The sequence below is a fragment of the Embiotoca jacksoni genome, unplaced genomic scaffold (genome assembly GCF_022577435.1).
Source record: "Embiotoca jacksoni isolate LCO1_2020_lvr unplaced genomic scaffold, fEmbJac1.0.p SCAF_83, whole genome shotgun sequence".
Lineage (NCBI taxonomy): Eukaryota > Metazoa > Chordata > Actinopteri > Embiotocidae > Embiotoca > Embiotoca jacksoni.
Genome location: NW_027185440.1, coordinates 77,555 through 93,034, shown reverse-complemented (window position 1 = coordinate 93,034; position 15,480 = coordinate 77,555). Strand labels below are relative to the sequence as shown.

Genomic DNA, 15,480 nt, shown 5'->3' with positions numbered 1-15,480 from the left:
AGCAAGATTGTCTTTAGTCTGACTCCACCAAGGTTCAATCTCATCTCAGATCTCCTCCCTTGGCCACATACACCGTCCTACCTCCCTCAGGACTGAGCAAGCCTGTTTGGAGGATAGCACTCAAAGGCAATTACACAATTACAAAAAGATTATTTCAACATCCGCTGAATCTGCTTTTTTTTTATATATTTTTGTGGGGAACCCCGATCCAAGTAGGGGAAGCAAAAAAGGCAAAACAGCATTCTGTGGTCTCTTGTTTTTTTACAGTTACGGTAGCGATGACAGCAACACCTTGCTACTGATCAGTTCTCTCATCATCCTTTGAAGACCCATTTACAAAAGCAGATCTAGTTTCCAGGAAGCCACACCCAAACTGCTCTAGATTGCATGACAATTACAAGTTAGAAGCAACTATCACTGTTGAGGTTAACAGTAAAACTTAGTTAATGATATTTTTAGTGAATATTACATCTCAGTCAAATTTAACCAACATGTTTCATGCAAACAAGATCCGGATATCACCAGTCCAGACTATACGGGACATATTACATCAGCAACATTTGCCACACACATCCAGTATAGATGTCATCTGACAGAAGACACAACAACCCATTCGTCATCGGTAGGTCGGTGTGTGTGTGTGTGTGTGTGTGTGTGTGTGTGTGTGTGTGTGTGTGTTTTTTTTTTTTTTTTTTCTTACTGTAATTACTTGTCTACTGGACTGTAACAGAGCACCATGCAGTGCCTTTCAACCCTCGACACTTCTTCATTTTTGGCATAATGTACAATCCTCAGGACCTTGCCGAAACACAACATGCTGTGCAGAATTTTTCAGATGTGGCATGCTTGAAAATATTTGCATCAAATACCATCTGGGGCATCTTTGTTTCGTCCCGAGAACTGCTGGAGGCAAATGAAGGACTGTAAAGCCTCAGCACAGAGAGGTGTCTGATCAGAGTTGAGCTCAGATTAGACCGTAATACCTCTGCAAAAACCCTGCATTTTCAAAAGTTCATAATCCACATGAGGCAACATTGGAAATTCAAATACCAACCTGCACAGCATGTGTATGGGCTACCTTACATAAATTCAACCATTGTATAGGTTGAGTAAAGTAATTGCAAAACTGTTGATTAAGAAAAAGCTCCTTGACAAATTGTTCACTGTCTTTCCAATATAAATGTGAATAATAACAGCTGAAAAACATCTACCTGTGGCACTGATTCAACAGCACACTATAATCTGCACAGATGTACACCAGCATGCGGCTGCACCGGTCCAAATCCAGTGAAAACAAACTATGAATTTGAATAGCTGCAGCGTTTCTAGATTACGACACGAGATAATATTACCCCACTAACTGGAAATGGAAATTACAGTATTTCCGCGACGAGAAAACACAAAACAATGTCATTTGTTTAAACCCACATCAGTTGTAGGCAACAAGCCGCATCAGCGTGTAACGGGATTCAGTAGCAGAAGCGACTGTCACCTCACCTCACACAACGTTTCGTCATTTCTTATGCACAATCCCGAAAGCCTCGTATTTCAGGCCATGTCGGAGGAGTTAGGATCCACTTTAACTTCCACGTCGTGCGATCGGCCTACTTTATACTTCACGGGGCTGGTTTACATCAAACGAAGTTCCGCAGCTAAGCTCGGAGGAGGAAGAAGAAGAATAATAAAAAAATAAACATAACGGAACTTTACGGTCCAGTAGTTCACCGCTAACTTGTGGTTTAAAGCTTTACCTGGGAGGTCGTCTCGGGGTTTTTTTTAAAGTCTCCGTTTACGTTGAGGTTGTCGTAGCGAAACTACGAACGTAACCACATAGAAATGTACAAATAGGGGTTTTTTAGTGAGCGCCGCAGGAAAAGAGGACGGGGAATATCCAGTCGCCCAACTGTTATCGTTAGCTTAGGGGTTAGCCAGTCGCTATGCTAACACCGCTACGTTGGCATAGTGGGATATTTGTGCATTGATCCCGTCGCCGGGCCTGCAGCGCTGCTTCCTACATTTATTTATTTATTTTTTTGCGGCCAGACATGAGCTTTAAGTACAGCAGCAAGCGCAATAGGTGGGCATAAAAAAATAAAAAATAATAATAATTATTATTTTTTTTTTTTTTTTTTTTTTTAAAGTCGTAGGATGTAAAATGGTTTGTAACGACAACGAGCGTAAAAGTCCAGAGACGAAACACGGAGGATCTGGAGGATCTGGACCACCGGTTCACTCACATGAACCACAACGAGCACCGACGATTTAATAATAATTAAAAAAATAAAAAAAAAAAATAAAAAAAAAACACGCAACGCTGCGACGTCTCGCTGCCGTTTCAAAAAAAAAAAAAAAAAAAAAAAAAAAAAAAAAAAAAAAAGGGGGATCGAGATCATTGCGAGGCTTTTTACCTTTTCGTTTCCGTTTTGAGTACTCGGGTCAAGAAAATAATACCGGGCTTTAGATCAGTCGGTAAAACGACCGCGGTCTCCCTCCTCTCCGAGCCATCTTGACGAAACCTGTGAAAGTCTGCGGCTCCGTCAGCACAACACGACCAGCTCGTCTGCGTGTTTCCACTTCTGTCTCACCAGCTCCAGTTTTCATCCAGACTGGCTGAAGGGGAAAAAAAAAAAAAGCGCGCCCCCTCCTCCCCTCCCCTCCCGACCACCCCCACCTCTTCATCTACATGATGATCAGCAGCATCTTACTAGTCGACAGCAACACAGTTTAGTCGCCGACAATCACGAGTTGTCCCCGATGCCCCTTCCTGTTTTTGGCACAGCTGAGATGAATGCACCTTTTCATCTGGTTCTTCACGTGGTGCTTCTCTCTGCTCGTCAGCTGTTAACACTGTCTGTCGCTGCCTTTGCTTATGCATTTATAGCCAACAGACGCGTCAACCCCTCTATCCAACTGAAGCAGTCCTTGCTCAGCAGCAATAATAGAGGTGCGGTAATGTGTGGGGCTAGTTGACCTGCCCGCCCCCCCCCCCCCCCACACACACACACACACACACTATAATGGTATGTGCTTTGGCCAGCACTGTTATTTTTGATTGACCAGGTGGGAGGCATGCTTTTTAGGTTATTAGTGTAAAAGCAGTGATAAATATTCAGCAAAACAGCCTCACCTGGATTGAAGCCCAGTTTGTATGTCTTTGGGGTAATTTGGCAGCAACTCATTGAGGTAAAAACTTTTCTTCAGACAATCCTTCCTGTCTTGTTTAGACCAATATTTGTCTAAATCAATATCCTAGAAATCTTTCAGTAGATTGCCAATCAATGTCTAAATATGGAACACACCCCTATCCAGTCATTAGTGGCTGCCTCCTGGTTTGGGATGCTTTTCCTAATTTGTTTAGTGTTATTACCAAGGATGTTATGTTTTCATAGCAGTTTGATTATCTGTTTGTCCGGATTACAGAGAAACTACCGTCCCGATTTTCATAAAACGAGGTGAAAGGGTGTAGCTGTGGCCAAAGAATCACTGATTTAATTTAGGAGAGGAGATCTGAATCATGGGGCAGCATTTGGCCTACTAAATGTCATACATCCTAAAATCTAGAAGATGGTAGTGAATTTCAATTGTGTCAAAAATATTGGCAATGATAGAAAAACAATGACTCCATATTATAATCCACATTCACAGGTACCAGTAATCCTCTGGGATACACACGTATTTGCTCAAAGTTAATATAGCAAGCAGTCGTTATGGAGCACCAGAGGTACACTGGGAAAGAATTTCAATTTATCACTGGGACCAGCAGCATGTACTCATGTGCACCCTGAATGACAGGCACACAGAGGGGACTGGTAAAAACTTTAAGGATGCAGAATCCTACTGGGATTAGTCCTGGTATGAGACTCTGGGATAACGGTTTGAAGAAGCGGAGACGGTATAATTGTAACTTCGCTCCAAATTAACTCCAAATAAATTTAGGCTTGTACAGTGGTTGTGGTTGCTGATTTTAATTTCATAGAACAGTGGACTCTATTGACCTCAATGCAGAGTGCCCTTCCAAAGTTATCTTTTCACTTCACCCAAAACTCACCTGTGCCTAATGATCCTTTCTCTTTGGTCTGTGTTCCCCTGTGTTTGTCCTCATACCCAGTATCAAGTGTTCCAGTCTTTAGTCCTAATCTGATCTCAGCTTGTTTTTCTGGACCTTTGTTTGCTCTTTGCCTGATTTTTGACTGATTACCTGCATACACTGACTTTTTCTAAAGTAAAGCCTGTTATTTTTCTGATCCAGATGCTGTCCTTGAGTCATTCTCTGCCTGTTTTTACTGCAGTTATTACATCTAAGAGTAGAGGGACTGATTTAAAGAAGAGAATAACTGATACTTATTGCTTTGACTGAAAGTCACAGGTGACTGAAATAATCCAAGCTACGAAGTTTAATAAATATGGCCCCTGCAGATTTTGTATGTTATCCTTAATCCCAGTTGGGTTTTTACACTATCATGTGGCAGCAGATCCATAGTCCTGTCCATCACAACTGCTCGGGTTACTCTCTTTATTCAGTTTTCCTTTTGGATCTTGTGTCTTTATTTGTGCCCTGATGTTCACAAGGCCTCGTATTCTACATAAGCAGTTGCTGGGCTAAATGCCAAGGTCGGGGAGGGTGAGAGGGGGGCAGTCTTCCGTTTTTGCCCCAGCAAAGAGTGTGACGGTGTAGCATACCGATCTATTAATATTGAATCAAGCAGGAAATAGAATCTGTTCTCTCACTGTTCTCCAGCTGGGGTCAGGAGAATAGAAATGCACAATACACCACGTCATGCGCACACACGCACGCGAGCACATACACACACACACACACTGCCCCAAGATCACAGGCTTTTTCGGAGCCAGCGTGGGACTTCCTGGTGGGATTGGCAGCACTTCATGGCCTTTGACACATGGGTCATTCATTTGCATCCCACTTAAAAACTTAATGATCTATGACCAGACAAAACAAGGCAAGGACATGATTTATTTATTTTTTTCGATGTGTAACAAGGTCTGGGAAACACACCGTCATTTATTTGTCTGCTTGTAAGGAGCTATGTTCCCAAAATGAAATGCACCAATCGTTGTATACATCTGTCTATCCTGAGTCCAATTGCCAAGATAAAACCACATCTGAAATAATTAGATCCTTTGGGGCTTGAAATGTGACTCAATACTTTTACAACTGTGGTTTTCCTGCTTCTCAACCGGTGTGCCCCATTGCTCCGATTGCTCTAATTATTTTCAGATTGGCAAACGTACAAATAACAGAGCAGCCCAGTGTTGACTGGCAGGTCTGTCATGATAACAGAAATACACGCTCCTATAAAAATGAAACCCTTCTTCGAGTGTGTACTGTAGAAGCACTACTCCAAGCAGTGATAGCATCAGTTCACTGAAATTAACATTTTATTTTCTCGGAGTGTAGCGCAGATAGTTTCTGCTGTGGTCAGGCTCCCACTTAAACCCACCCCAGGAGCTTAAAGGTACCACAGGCCAGGGGGTGATGGAAACAGTGAAATCATGTGTCGGAAAACGTGATCCTACACAAGTACAGCCAAACTTAACTGTGGCAAAATAAATAACTAATTGATCCATCATCTAAATCATAGATGAAGTGTCTGCTCAATGGTGAGGCTCTGTGGTGGGAAGGCAGCAGTAAATAAACCTGCTAAAAGGAAATTAATAGATCCCATACTGTACATACAGGGGCAGAGTAATTGTGTCGGAATGATCAACACTTTTCGCTCCCATAGTATTTTATTTCTTTTGCATGTTGTACAACAGTTCGATTGCATCCACTTACAATATTTAGCATTTCCTTATAGTAGTTCCTCAATGAGAATTACAAATATTCCTTTATAATATGGCGCTCTAAAGATGGCGCCGCGCTAGCGGCAGCCTGTTGCGGCAGCTCTCCTCCCCTTGTTATTAGTATTATTAGTATTTTTTAAGCCTTTCTCCTCTCTTCGGAGTTGTTGTTTGTTTCTTTCTCTCGTGTTAAGTTAACGGTCCGAAATGGACCGTAATTTTTCCACGTTTCTGGCTGGGGGCACTGTTATTGTTTACTCTTGTGATCAGCTGATCGCGCTGAGTCGACCTCTACTGCTGCTGCCCGGAGAGAGGCCTGAGATCCCCGATGAACTTCGGAGAAGACGGCGGGGTTGCAGAGCCGGAGCTAAGCTACAGGCGGAAAGGAGGAAATACAAACCAGCGGTACCGGAGATCTTAATGGGGAACGTGAGGTCGTTGGCCAACAAGACGGACGAGCTCGGCGCGCTGGTAAAGACCCAGAGAGAGTACCGGGAGTGCAGCATCACGTGTTTCACCGAGACGTGGCTGCACTCACATCTCCCGGACCACAGCGCGGCCGTACCCGGCTTCAGGACCGTTCGGGCGGACAGAGACGTTGTTCGGAGCGGCAAGAAGAAAGGTGGAGGGATTGCAGTCTATGTGAACGAGAGGTGGTGTAATCCCGACCACGTATGTGTGAAGGAATGTTTTTGTATCCCGGACATTGAACTTCTAGCCGTGGGGATGCGCCCTTATTATGTACCGAGGGAGTTCACGTCCGCCATCGTTATCGTTGTTTACATTCCTCCATCAGCTGACGTAGAGGCAGCAGTGGACACCATCCACTCCACTGTGGCTAAACTACAGACTAAGCATCCCGGTGCATTTTTGGCAGTTACTGGAGACTTTAACCAGTCTGGATAAAGTACTGCCAACTTTGCACCAGTATGTGAACTGCCCCACAAGGAACAATAAAACCCTGGACCTACTGTATGCTAATGCCATGGATGCATATAGTACTACTGCCCTTCCCCTCCTTGGTAGATCAGACCACAACCTGGTCCTGCTGACTCCCAGGTATGTCCCCCTGGTGCAGAGGCAGCCTGTGACCACCAGGACTGTGAGGAGGTGGACACAGGAGGCTAAAGATGCCCTGCAGGACTGCTTTGAGTCCACGGACTGGAATGTGCTGTTTGGACCACATGGGGAGGACATCAACAGCATGACGGACTGTATCACAGAATACATCAAATTCTGTGAACACACCACCGTACCATCCCGGACTGTAAAATGCTTCCCCAACAATAAACCGTGGATCACCAGTGACCTGAAAGTTCTTCTTAATAAGAAGAAAGCAGCCTTCAGGTCTGGGGACAGGGAGGAGCTCAGGAGAGTGCAGCGCCACCTGAAGGAGAAGATGAGGGAGTGCAAGGACTCCTACAGGAGGAAGCTGGAGGCCAAACTCCAGCAGAACAACGTGAGGGAGGTGTGGACCGGTATGAAGGAGATTACTGGGTTCAAGGGGCGAGAGAGACAACCAGGGGGAACCTGGAGAGGAACAATGAGCTAAACTGTTTCTTCAACAGGTTTAATTCACCACCCTCATCTGTCTCCTCCACACCTTACACCTCCAAAACACCTCTGCTGCCTCCCCCCTCCCCCCTCTGCGCCCCCTGGTGAACTGCATAGAGCCCTCAATCTCAAAGGGCTCTTCCTCCATCGACACCTCAACCCCCCCACACACACACACACCCCTCACCCCCCTCTCTGTGACGACTGGCCAGGTTAGGAGACAGCTGGAGAGACTCCACCAGCGCAAGGCTGCAGGACCTGACGGCATCAGCCCCGTGGTCCTGAAGACCTGCGCCGTCCAGCTGGCTGAGGTCCTACAACACCTCTTCAACCTGAGCCTGAAGCAGGAGGAGGTCCCGGTGCTGTGGAAGACGTCCTGCCTGGTTCCTGTCCCCAAGAAGACGTCTCCATCTGGCCTCAACGACTACCGACCGGTTGCCCTCACATCTCATGTGATGAAGGTGCTGGAGAGGCTGGTCTTGGCCCACCTCAGGCCGCTGGTGAAATCTTCTCTGGACCCGCTGCAATTTGCGTACCAGCCCCGTGTGGGAGTGGACGACGCCATCATCTATCTGCTGCAACGAGCTCAGTCTCACCTGGATGGAACCGGTGAATCTGTGAGAATCACCTTCTTTGATTTCTCCAGTGCATTCAACACCATCCAACCACTGCTACTGAGTGAGAAGCTGCGGGTGGTGGGGGTGGACGCGTCCACCGTCTCCTGGATCACTGACTACCTGACAGGCAGACCACAGTTTGTCCGTCTGGGCGGTGTGCTGTCTGATACGGTGGTCAGTGGTACTGGAGCTCCACAGGGGACTGTTCTGTCCCCCTTTCTGTTCACCTTGTACACCACTGACTTCCAGAACAACTCAGTGTCCTGCCATCTGCAGAAGTTCTCTGATGACTCTGCAGTGGTAGGGTGTATAAGGGATGGACGGGAGGACAAGTACAGGGCAGTAGTGGAGGACTTTGTGGAGTGGGCGGGAAGAAATCACCTGCTCCTGAACGTGGCCAAGACCAGAGAGATGGTGGTCGACTTCAGGAGGAAGACGACGGCTCCACAACCGCTGAGAGTTCTGGGAGAGGAGGTGGACATGGTTGAGGAGTACAAGTACCTGGGTGTGTCCATCGACAACAGACTGAAATGGAAGACCAACATCAACGCTGTCTACAAGAAGGTGATGAGTCGACTCTTTTTCTTGAGGAAACTTCGATCCTTCAATGTGTGCAGCGAGATGTTGGAGATGTTTTACCAGTCTGTTGTGGCCAGTGCATTGTACTTCGCTGGGGTCTGCTGGGGGAGCAGCATTGGAGCCGGAGACACCAACAGACTTAACAAACTGGTTAAGAAGGCCGGCTCCATCATCAGCTACAAACTAGATAGTCTGGAAAAGGTGGTGGAGAGGAGGACGCTGAACAAACTATTGTCCATCTTGGATAATCCTGTCCACCCTCTCAACCACCTGCTGCAGGGACAGCGGAGCACTTTCTCTAAAAGGTTCCTCCAGCTCCGCTGTCACAAGGACAGATACAGGAGATCATTCCTGCCCACTGCAATAAGACTGTACAATAACTCACCTCTGGCAAAATCCATCACAGTACAATAACACTGTTGACTGTGTTTCTTGGTTGCTTGTATATTATATATATAGATATATACTGTACTGTATGTATATATATACATATATATATATATATATGTTGACTGTGTTTATTGGTTTGTTGTATATAATATATATAGATATATAATGTACTGTATATATTGTGCATTTTATATTTATATTTTTTACTGCTATTTACTGCTATTTTATTTTATTGCTTTTCTATTATATTATTCTATTCTATTATTTTATTCTATTGTTTCTATTATTGCTTCTGTATGTATGCTGCTGTGGCAAAATGTTTTCCCCTCGGGGATTAATAAAGCATATACCTACCTACCTACCTACCTAATGTTGCAACAATTTAGGTCCAGGCCTCTCAAATAAATATTTTTTATTAGTATCCCTTTTCTTTAATGGAGTTATCTGACAGTCCCATCAACACTGCTGGTGATCACCATGTCCAGAAACTTGGGACTTTTTTTTTAAAGGAGCTTAACATCAAATCAGAAATATATCTAAAATTATGCAAATTAATATCCAGAAATTGAGGTTACACAGTGCAATCCAGTGCTTAAGGAATAGTTAGACAGCATGGGAAATGTCCTCATGCTAAATTATAGTTCCGTTTTTGTACAAATGAAACAAATGCTAATTATTGAGCTTTGGCAGTACTGGTGTGCAGTTTTTGTTACTGTTGGACGGACTGTATCCATTCAAACACTCCTTCTCACATGCATAACCTCATTAAATGATGTACCTCTTCAAATTTCCAATTAAAGTAAGCAGGACAAGGCAAGGATTGTCGTTTTACAGTTATGACTAAACAGATCAAATCTGTTTGGAATATATTAAGATCTAATTTATTTCTTGGTCTGTTTATAAATAGTGCATTCATTTAGGGAGATCAGCTTCATGTTTTTTTCCCCAAGAGTTAGATCAGAAGATTAGTACCACTTTTATGTGGTAAATAAGACGCTACAGCAGGGAGATGGTTAGTTTAGCTTATCTTAAAGACCCGATGGATGATGAAACAGCTAACTTGGCTCAAAAATTAAACAAATCTGACTACCAGCTTCCCTCAAGCTGACAACAACTGCTGGATATTTGCAAATTGTAATATGTAATGCATAAAAACCAAAGCATACTTGGTTTTCTTGTGGACGTTGCAGTTTACAGAGTCAATTTCTACCTTCCTGAAGTACACCAGGGAGGCTATTTTAAGATCCACTGGGCCAAGGTCATGGATTAGTTCTTGGCCTACAAATAATTCTGTTGTTTGTTTCGATCCTCTATCTACGGTGGTGCAGGCAATATGAAAATAAAAAACTTCCCATACAAGAGAAACAATTTAGCTTTCCATGCAGGACATAATTTGTTGTCAGATATAATGTGCATCATTTGGGTTTTTAAAATGTTTTCATGTTTTTCATCTTGATATTATCTGACAGTGAAAGACTGTGTTAAGATATCAGCTGAACTGTGCCTCCGAGTTGAGGATGTCTTCTCTATGTTGCTTCCTTAGACAGTGACATCACTCTACTTTTGAAGTTTAGCTTGTGTAACATCATTTGTTTTTGTAAAATAATATTAATCCAGACTAATGAAATATTTCTGTTTTATGATATTTATTTAAGGTAGAAAGAGCCATTACCTTTTCAGCTGCAGATGTCAAGTTCCTATTAGTATCAACCAGATAAACCTGGATTTCCAAAAGAGAGAGGCAACACCAACACATTTTGATTTGCTTGCTGTCCTTTCAGCACTCTGCAAACATTAGTTAACCAATAACAGGAAGGATTTAGATAACAAAAAAAATGGGCCACAGATAATCCCAGTAAAATACGAGCAGCTCAGTACCGTTGTCCTGCCTGTAAATATTTGTAAATCAATGAAAAGGTGGGTAAGAAACTCTTTTTAGCCATTAAACATATAGCAAAATATTCTGACACAGCATGTAAAGAATTAACTCTTATCTGGATATCTGATTATATTTCATTATACTGTACGTCTGTGGGATGGATGTAGTACAAAATGAAAAACAGATAAAAGGAGAAATTCAATATGACCTTTGTACCATAGGTTAGCAAACATACTGGAAGCTTGTTGAAATCAGCTCATGTTGTGACGGATATATGTTTGAATTTGGATCCTTTGTACAGTTACTGGCATATTAAACTAAACAACAGGTTGTTTCAAAAAACAGCAACAAAAAATAACTAAAAACTGGAGAAATAACTGAGAACTTACAAAACTATAAAATGCTCTTTGAGAGTCCAGTGTATTGTGTTACCATTCTATCCTTTTATCTGTAATGTATTGGATTAGATGACTTGGCAGTATACGTGTATTTATAAACTTTACAGCTTGTCCGCAAGGGTCTACATGGGTTCACATGATGTACATTTTTTCATCTAACCAAATATGTATGCATCCGCGTAAACATCTCTGATGATGTTCATGTGCAATCTTCACAAGCCAAAGTGTGTACAGCAGGACAGCAACATTTTGTCTAAGCAAGCCCGAAGGTTTGAAAGAGTGAAAGATGCCATCTGCGTCAAACCAGAACGACAATCACTAAATAGAGGATGTGGTCTACGACATCACTTATCAGTTACTTTAAATGCAGGCCTGAGATCCCTCCCCATGGAGCTCCAAAAACCTTTCAGAATCACATGATGGCAACCAAACAATGGACCAAGATCCATTCATACTGCGCCTCATGTGACCATAACAACTCATATGATGAGGGTCAACAACTCGCATATGACCTCCACGGCTTTCAAGGTTTTATTGACTCCACAAGAAGTTAAAAGCCTGAGACTACCCACCAGTCAGGTAGAACTGAAAAAGGTTTGGGTTGAGAGGAAAAACTTCTTGAAGAAACTCCAGCAAGTCCAGTCACCTTTAGATAACACTTGGGCCAACCCAAAGACAGCTTTAAACTCGTGGAAAAAAACACTCTCTTTGAATATTTCACTCAACACTTTCACGACTATGGGCCTCACATGCAGCTATGAAAACAAAGGAGAAGATCCGTTTGCAATGGAAGAAGTCGCTGCCGGACTTTGGAGGTGCTTTAAATTATACAAGCTTTACATCGATGGCACCCAAACAAACACGAAATCCAGCGCTATATCTGTCCAACTAGAGGCTACAAATTTTGTCTCAGTCGTAGCAGTGCATGTCCATGTCCAAAGTCTGCATCACTCAGCGCACACCAATGCGTATGCATGACATTTGCAGTATATTTACTTCCTAACCCTGACTCTACAATGCCTCAAGCACAATAGCAAACTTGAGGTCAAAGTTCCAGTTCACCCACAACACATTTTAACCATATTAGTTTCTACATGACTTTAAAATCCTTAAATGAAAACTCCTTGTTTCAGCATCTGTTTCAAACCACGTCCAAATTTTAGCATTTCCTTTTTTTAAAGAAGTATCACACAGTACATTTCCAGCTGCACCAGACTGGTGGCTCTGCAACTATGAAAGATTGCATGCATGCAGACACAAGATTGTTCAGACGATTATGGCCTCAATCCATCATGTGATAAAGGGGGGCGTAAGTAGAGCCTTGGGGAAACCTATAGGCTTAGATTGCTGCAGTCTGCTGCTTAATGAAGTGGCAACAACAGGAATTCCCATTAAAATGAAGCAGAAATACTGCTGTGCATGATCTCAGTAGCAGCACATAATATCAGCGTAGTTTGTGTGACAACACAAGATCACAGGATGCTTCCACAGAATCGTGAGCCGTGAACAATGTAAGGCAAAGAAAAATATTGTGCTGAAATAAAACCAAAATACTTAGATTCTTTAACACAGCACAATATTGTTGAATTAGACTGCATTTATAAATATGCTCTACAAAACAGAAAATGGAAGCATAAATAGCAAAGTCAGTGTGGGGAAACAGTTTGTGTACTGGCAACTTCCTGCACAAAACCAGTCGCCACCCAGTCTGCTGTTGTGGTGTTGATCCATTTATCAACTCGCTCTTTCACATTCTCACATACTGTCTCAGTCAGTCTTGCAAACACACTCAGTTTCTGCTACATCCTCATGTGTAGGTGTGTGTGTGTGTGTGTGTGTATGTGTGTGTGTGTGTATGTGTGTACATACACAAACTTAACGTTTGATGTCTCTGCTCTGCTGCTCTGTAGGACTGCAGGAGATCAGAATAGAAACTGCAGAAGCGTCGCTAGCCTTTTTGTATGTGAGGGGGGGGCTCGCAAGAAATGGGATGTATCATTTCACGAGCAGGACGGTTGTGGCAAGTGTTGGGCATACATCATACAACAGATAATGACAGGTGATTTGCCGAAGGTCAAGTTAACGTTTCTAAAACTAGCCACTCAGCATCCCGTTTTTAACTCATTCATTGTACCAGAAATCTTATTTCACTAAAATGTTAATAAGACGTTCACCAATCTTGTTGGTACTCTAGCTGTCCCTACAAATCCTGTGTATATTATTTACGCTTTCAGCACATAGATTATTCAATATTACGATTCACTTGGAGCTACATAGAAGCTTTAATTATGCATTTCTTTGCTCCTGTGAAAATTTCAATAATGAGAAGTAAGGCAGCATAAACCAAGCTTTTCTGAAACTCTTCACAAAGGAAGGGAGACAGCAAGTCGTACGTTTACGCACAGAGGGTGACAGTTATACCCGTGTGCACTGACCTGCGGTAGGACTGTGTAACCATGACAGTGGCCTCGCAGCCCTTATTCAAGCTCAGCTGTCAACCGCGTTAAATTGCGAGGTGTGAAATAGCCTGTCAATGGACAAGAGGCTTAAGTCTGACTTTCAGCTCACGCAGAGCTTTGAGTAGAAAAGTCCTCTGTCTCTGACATGGAAATTATTAATGAGTGAAAGTGCATTTTACAAGTAGAGAGAGCAGATCCTCAGTGTGAATGATTAAGTAATATCTACAATGGACTTTGTTAGGTGGATTAAGAAGGAAAATACTATATAGGTACAGTACTACCTTGTATTAAACAGTAAGAAAGCTAAATGTTTACAGTTTGTTTTCTACTACATGGTGCATGACAGATGGATGCTTGATCACAGAGTTCTTACACTGAAAGCAAAAGATACAACAGAGCAGACTCCTAATTCCATTACAAACAACACTATAATGCATCCTACCCTTACACCAGTTTCAGAGAGGAAGGATCATGTTTCCTGTTTGTACAAGCCATACATCTCATGACAGTGTTGTAGCATCAGCACGAAAACTGTATTCTATTTCTGTGGTGGTGGTTCTTATCTGATCTTCCATCAGCTGGAGGAGTGATAGAATATTTTTTTTTTTACAACAATGGGCTTGATGGTTAGATGTGACATCACATACGCCAGTGTTAGGAAAAATAGTAACTCATTGTCAGTGTGTAAATTAAGTTACTGTTATGTGTGTAAAGTTTCCGTTAGTCTATGCATAAAACTTTAGATGAAATGTCTCGTACTGCATGCACATTCCACAAGTTCCTCTCTTGCAGTATATGGCCCCTCGGGGGAGGAGGAACTCGTTTATCTAGTTTAGCACACACATAGGTTAAAAGCAAACATATCCATATAGGATGCAAAGAGCATTGAACCAATGTGTGTAACACAATCACACACACAATCAGTGTGTAAAATTATAACTCTCTTTTGGAGAGGCTTTTTTGGCTTTCGCATGCCTTCATATCTCGCAGCTGAGACTCAGGTGTTGTCTGTTTTCTCAATCACATCTTCAAAGTTTTGCTCATCCATCCGTGATGGTGATTAATGACGTGAATGTGTCCAGGTAACACACCGTACACCCAAGTTTTAAGCTAGACAGCTAGGGCCAATAATGAAACAAAACAAGCTGCTGCATTGGCATTTGCATTTTTAAGAACAGGATAAAGCCAATTTAGTAAGCTGAAACTAGTATTTTAAGATAGCTTCTCACACAGTCCTTTGACTGAGATTAAAGGCAAAGCCTAAAGCTTTATGTCTCTCAAACACAAGATTTGTATTCTTTAAATAACAGTATTATTTGTTAATTACTCAGTTATATTTTTGACTTTATTTTGAACTGCTTTTGTCTTATTAGGGTGTATCACATGCAATTCATATTAATGTAAACTATTAAATACAATTGCTACCTCAATTATACAAGACGTCCCAATGTGTCAGGTCTACAAGTGAAATCCCCATTGGTACAATTATGAAGATTTACACTAGATCTGCATAAACCTGTGTTTCATTATTTATTGCAGTGAATTTAAGTAGGTCAATATTTTATTCCACAGGTTCTCCGATGGATGCAAACTCTCTGGCACATGGAGAAAACAGGACAAAGCAATGAGCCTTGTTTTGTGGTATTTAAACAGCTTTTTGACTTCTATACTTCTGTACTTATGTTCAGGCTATGTCGGTGTGGTTCTGTTTGTTTTCATTGGTACTTTTTCTCATTTTATGAAAGTATGTTGACTCATGCATCTAATGTCACTGCCCAAGTACTGGTATTGCTTTTTTTTTTTTA

General features: G+C 42.4%; 1 protein-coding gene across 6 annotated transcripts in view; it reads right to left on the bottom strand.

The window, feature by feature from the left end:
* The window catches only part of st3gal3b (ST3 beta-galactoside alpha-2,3-sialyltransferase 3b), a 53,964-nt gene extending 43,295 nt beyond the window's left edge, over nucleotides 1-10,669 (bottom strand). Inside the window, exons 1-2 of one of the 6 annotated variants that reach the window (XM_069139545.1) lie at nucleotides 2,409-2,603; nucleotides 1,498-1,652 (exon numbers count right to left, since the gene is read on the bottom strand). The gene's annotated coding sequence lies outside the window, so the exon portion shown is untranslated. Of the gene's footprint in view, nucleotides 1-1,497; nucleotides 1,653-1,751; nucleotides 2,222-2,408; nucleotides 2,604-10,611 lie in introns of those variants that run through there. The other 5 variants (XM_069139544.1, XM_069139546.1, XM_069139543.1 and 2 more) reach the window with 5 other exon arrangements.
* Between the last annotated feature and the right edge of the window lie 4,811 nt (nucleotides 10,670-15,480).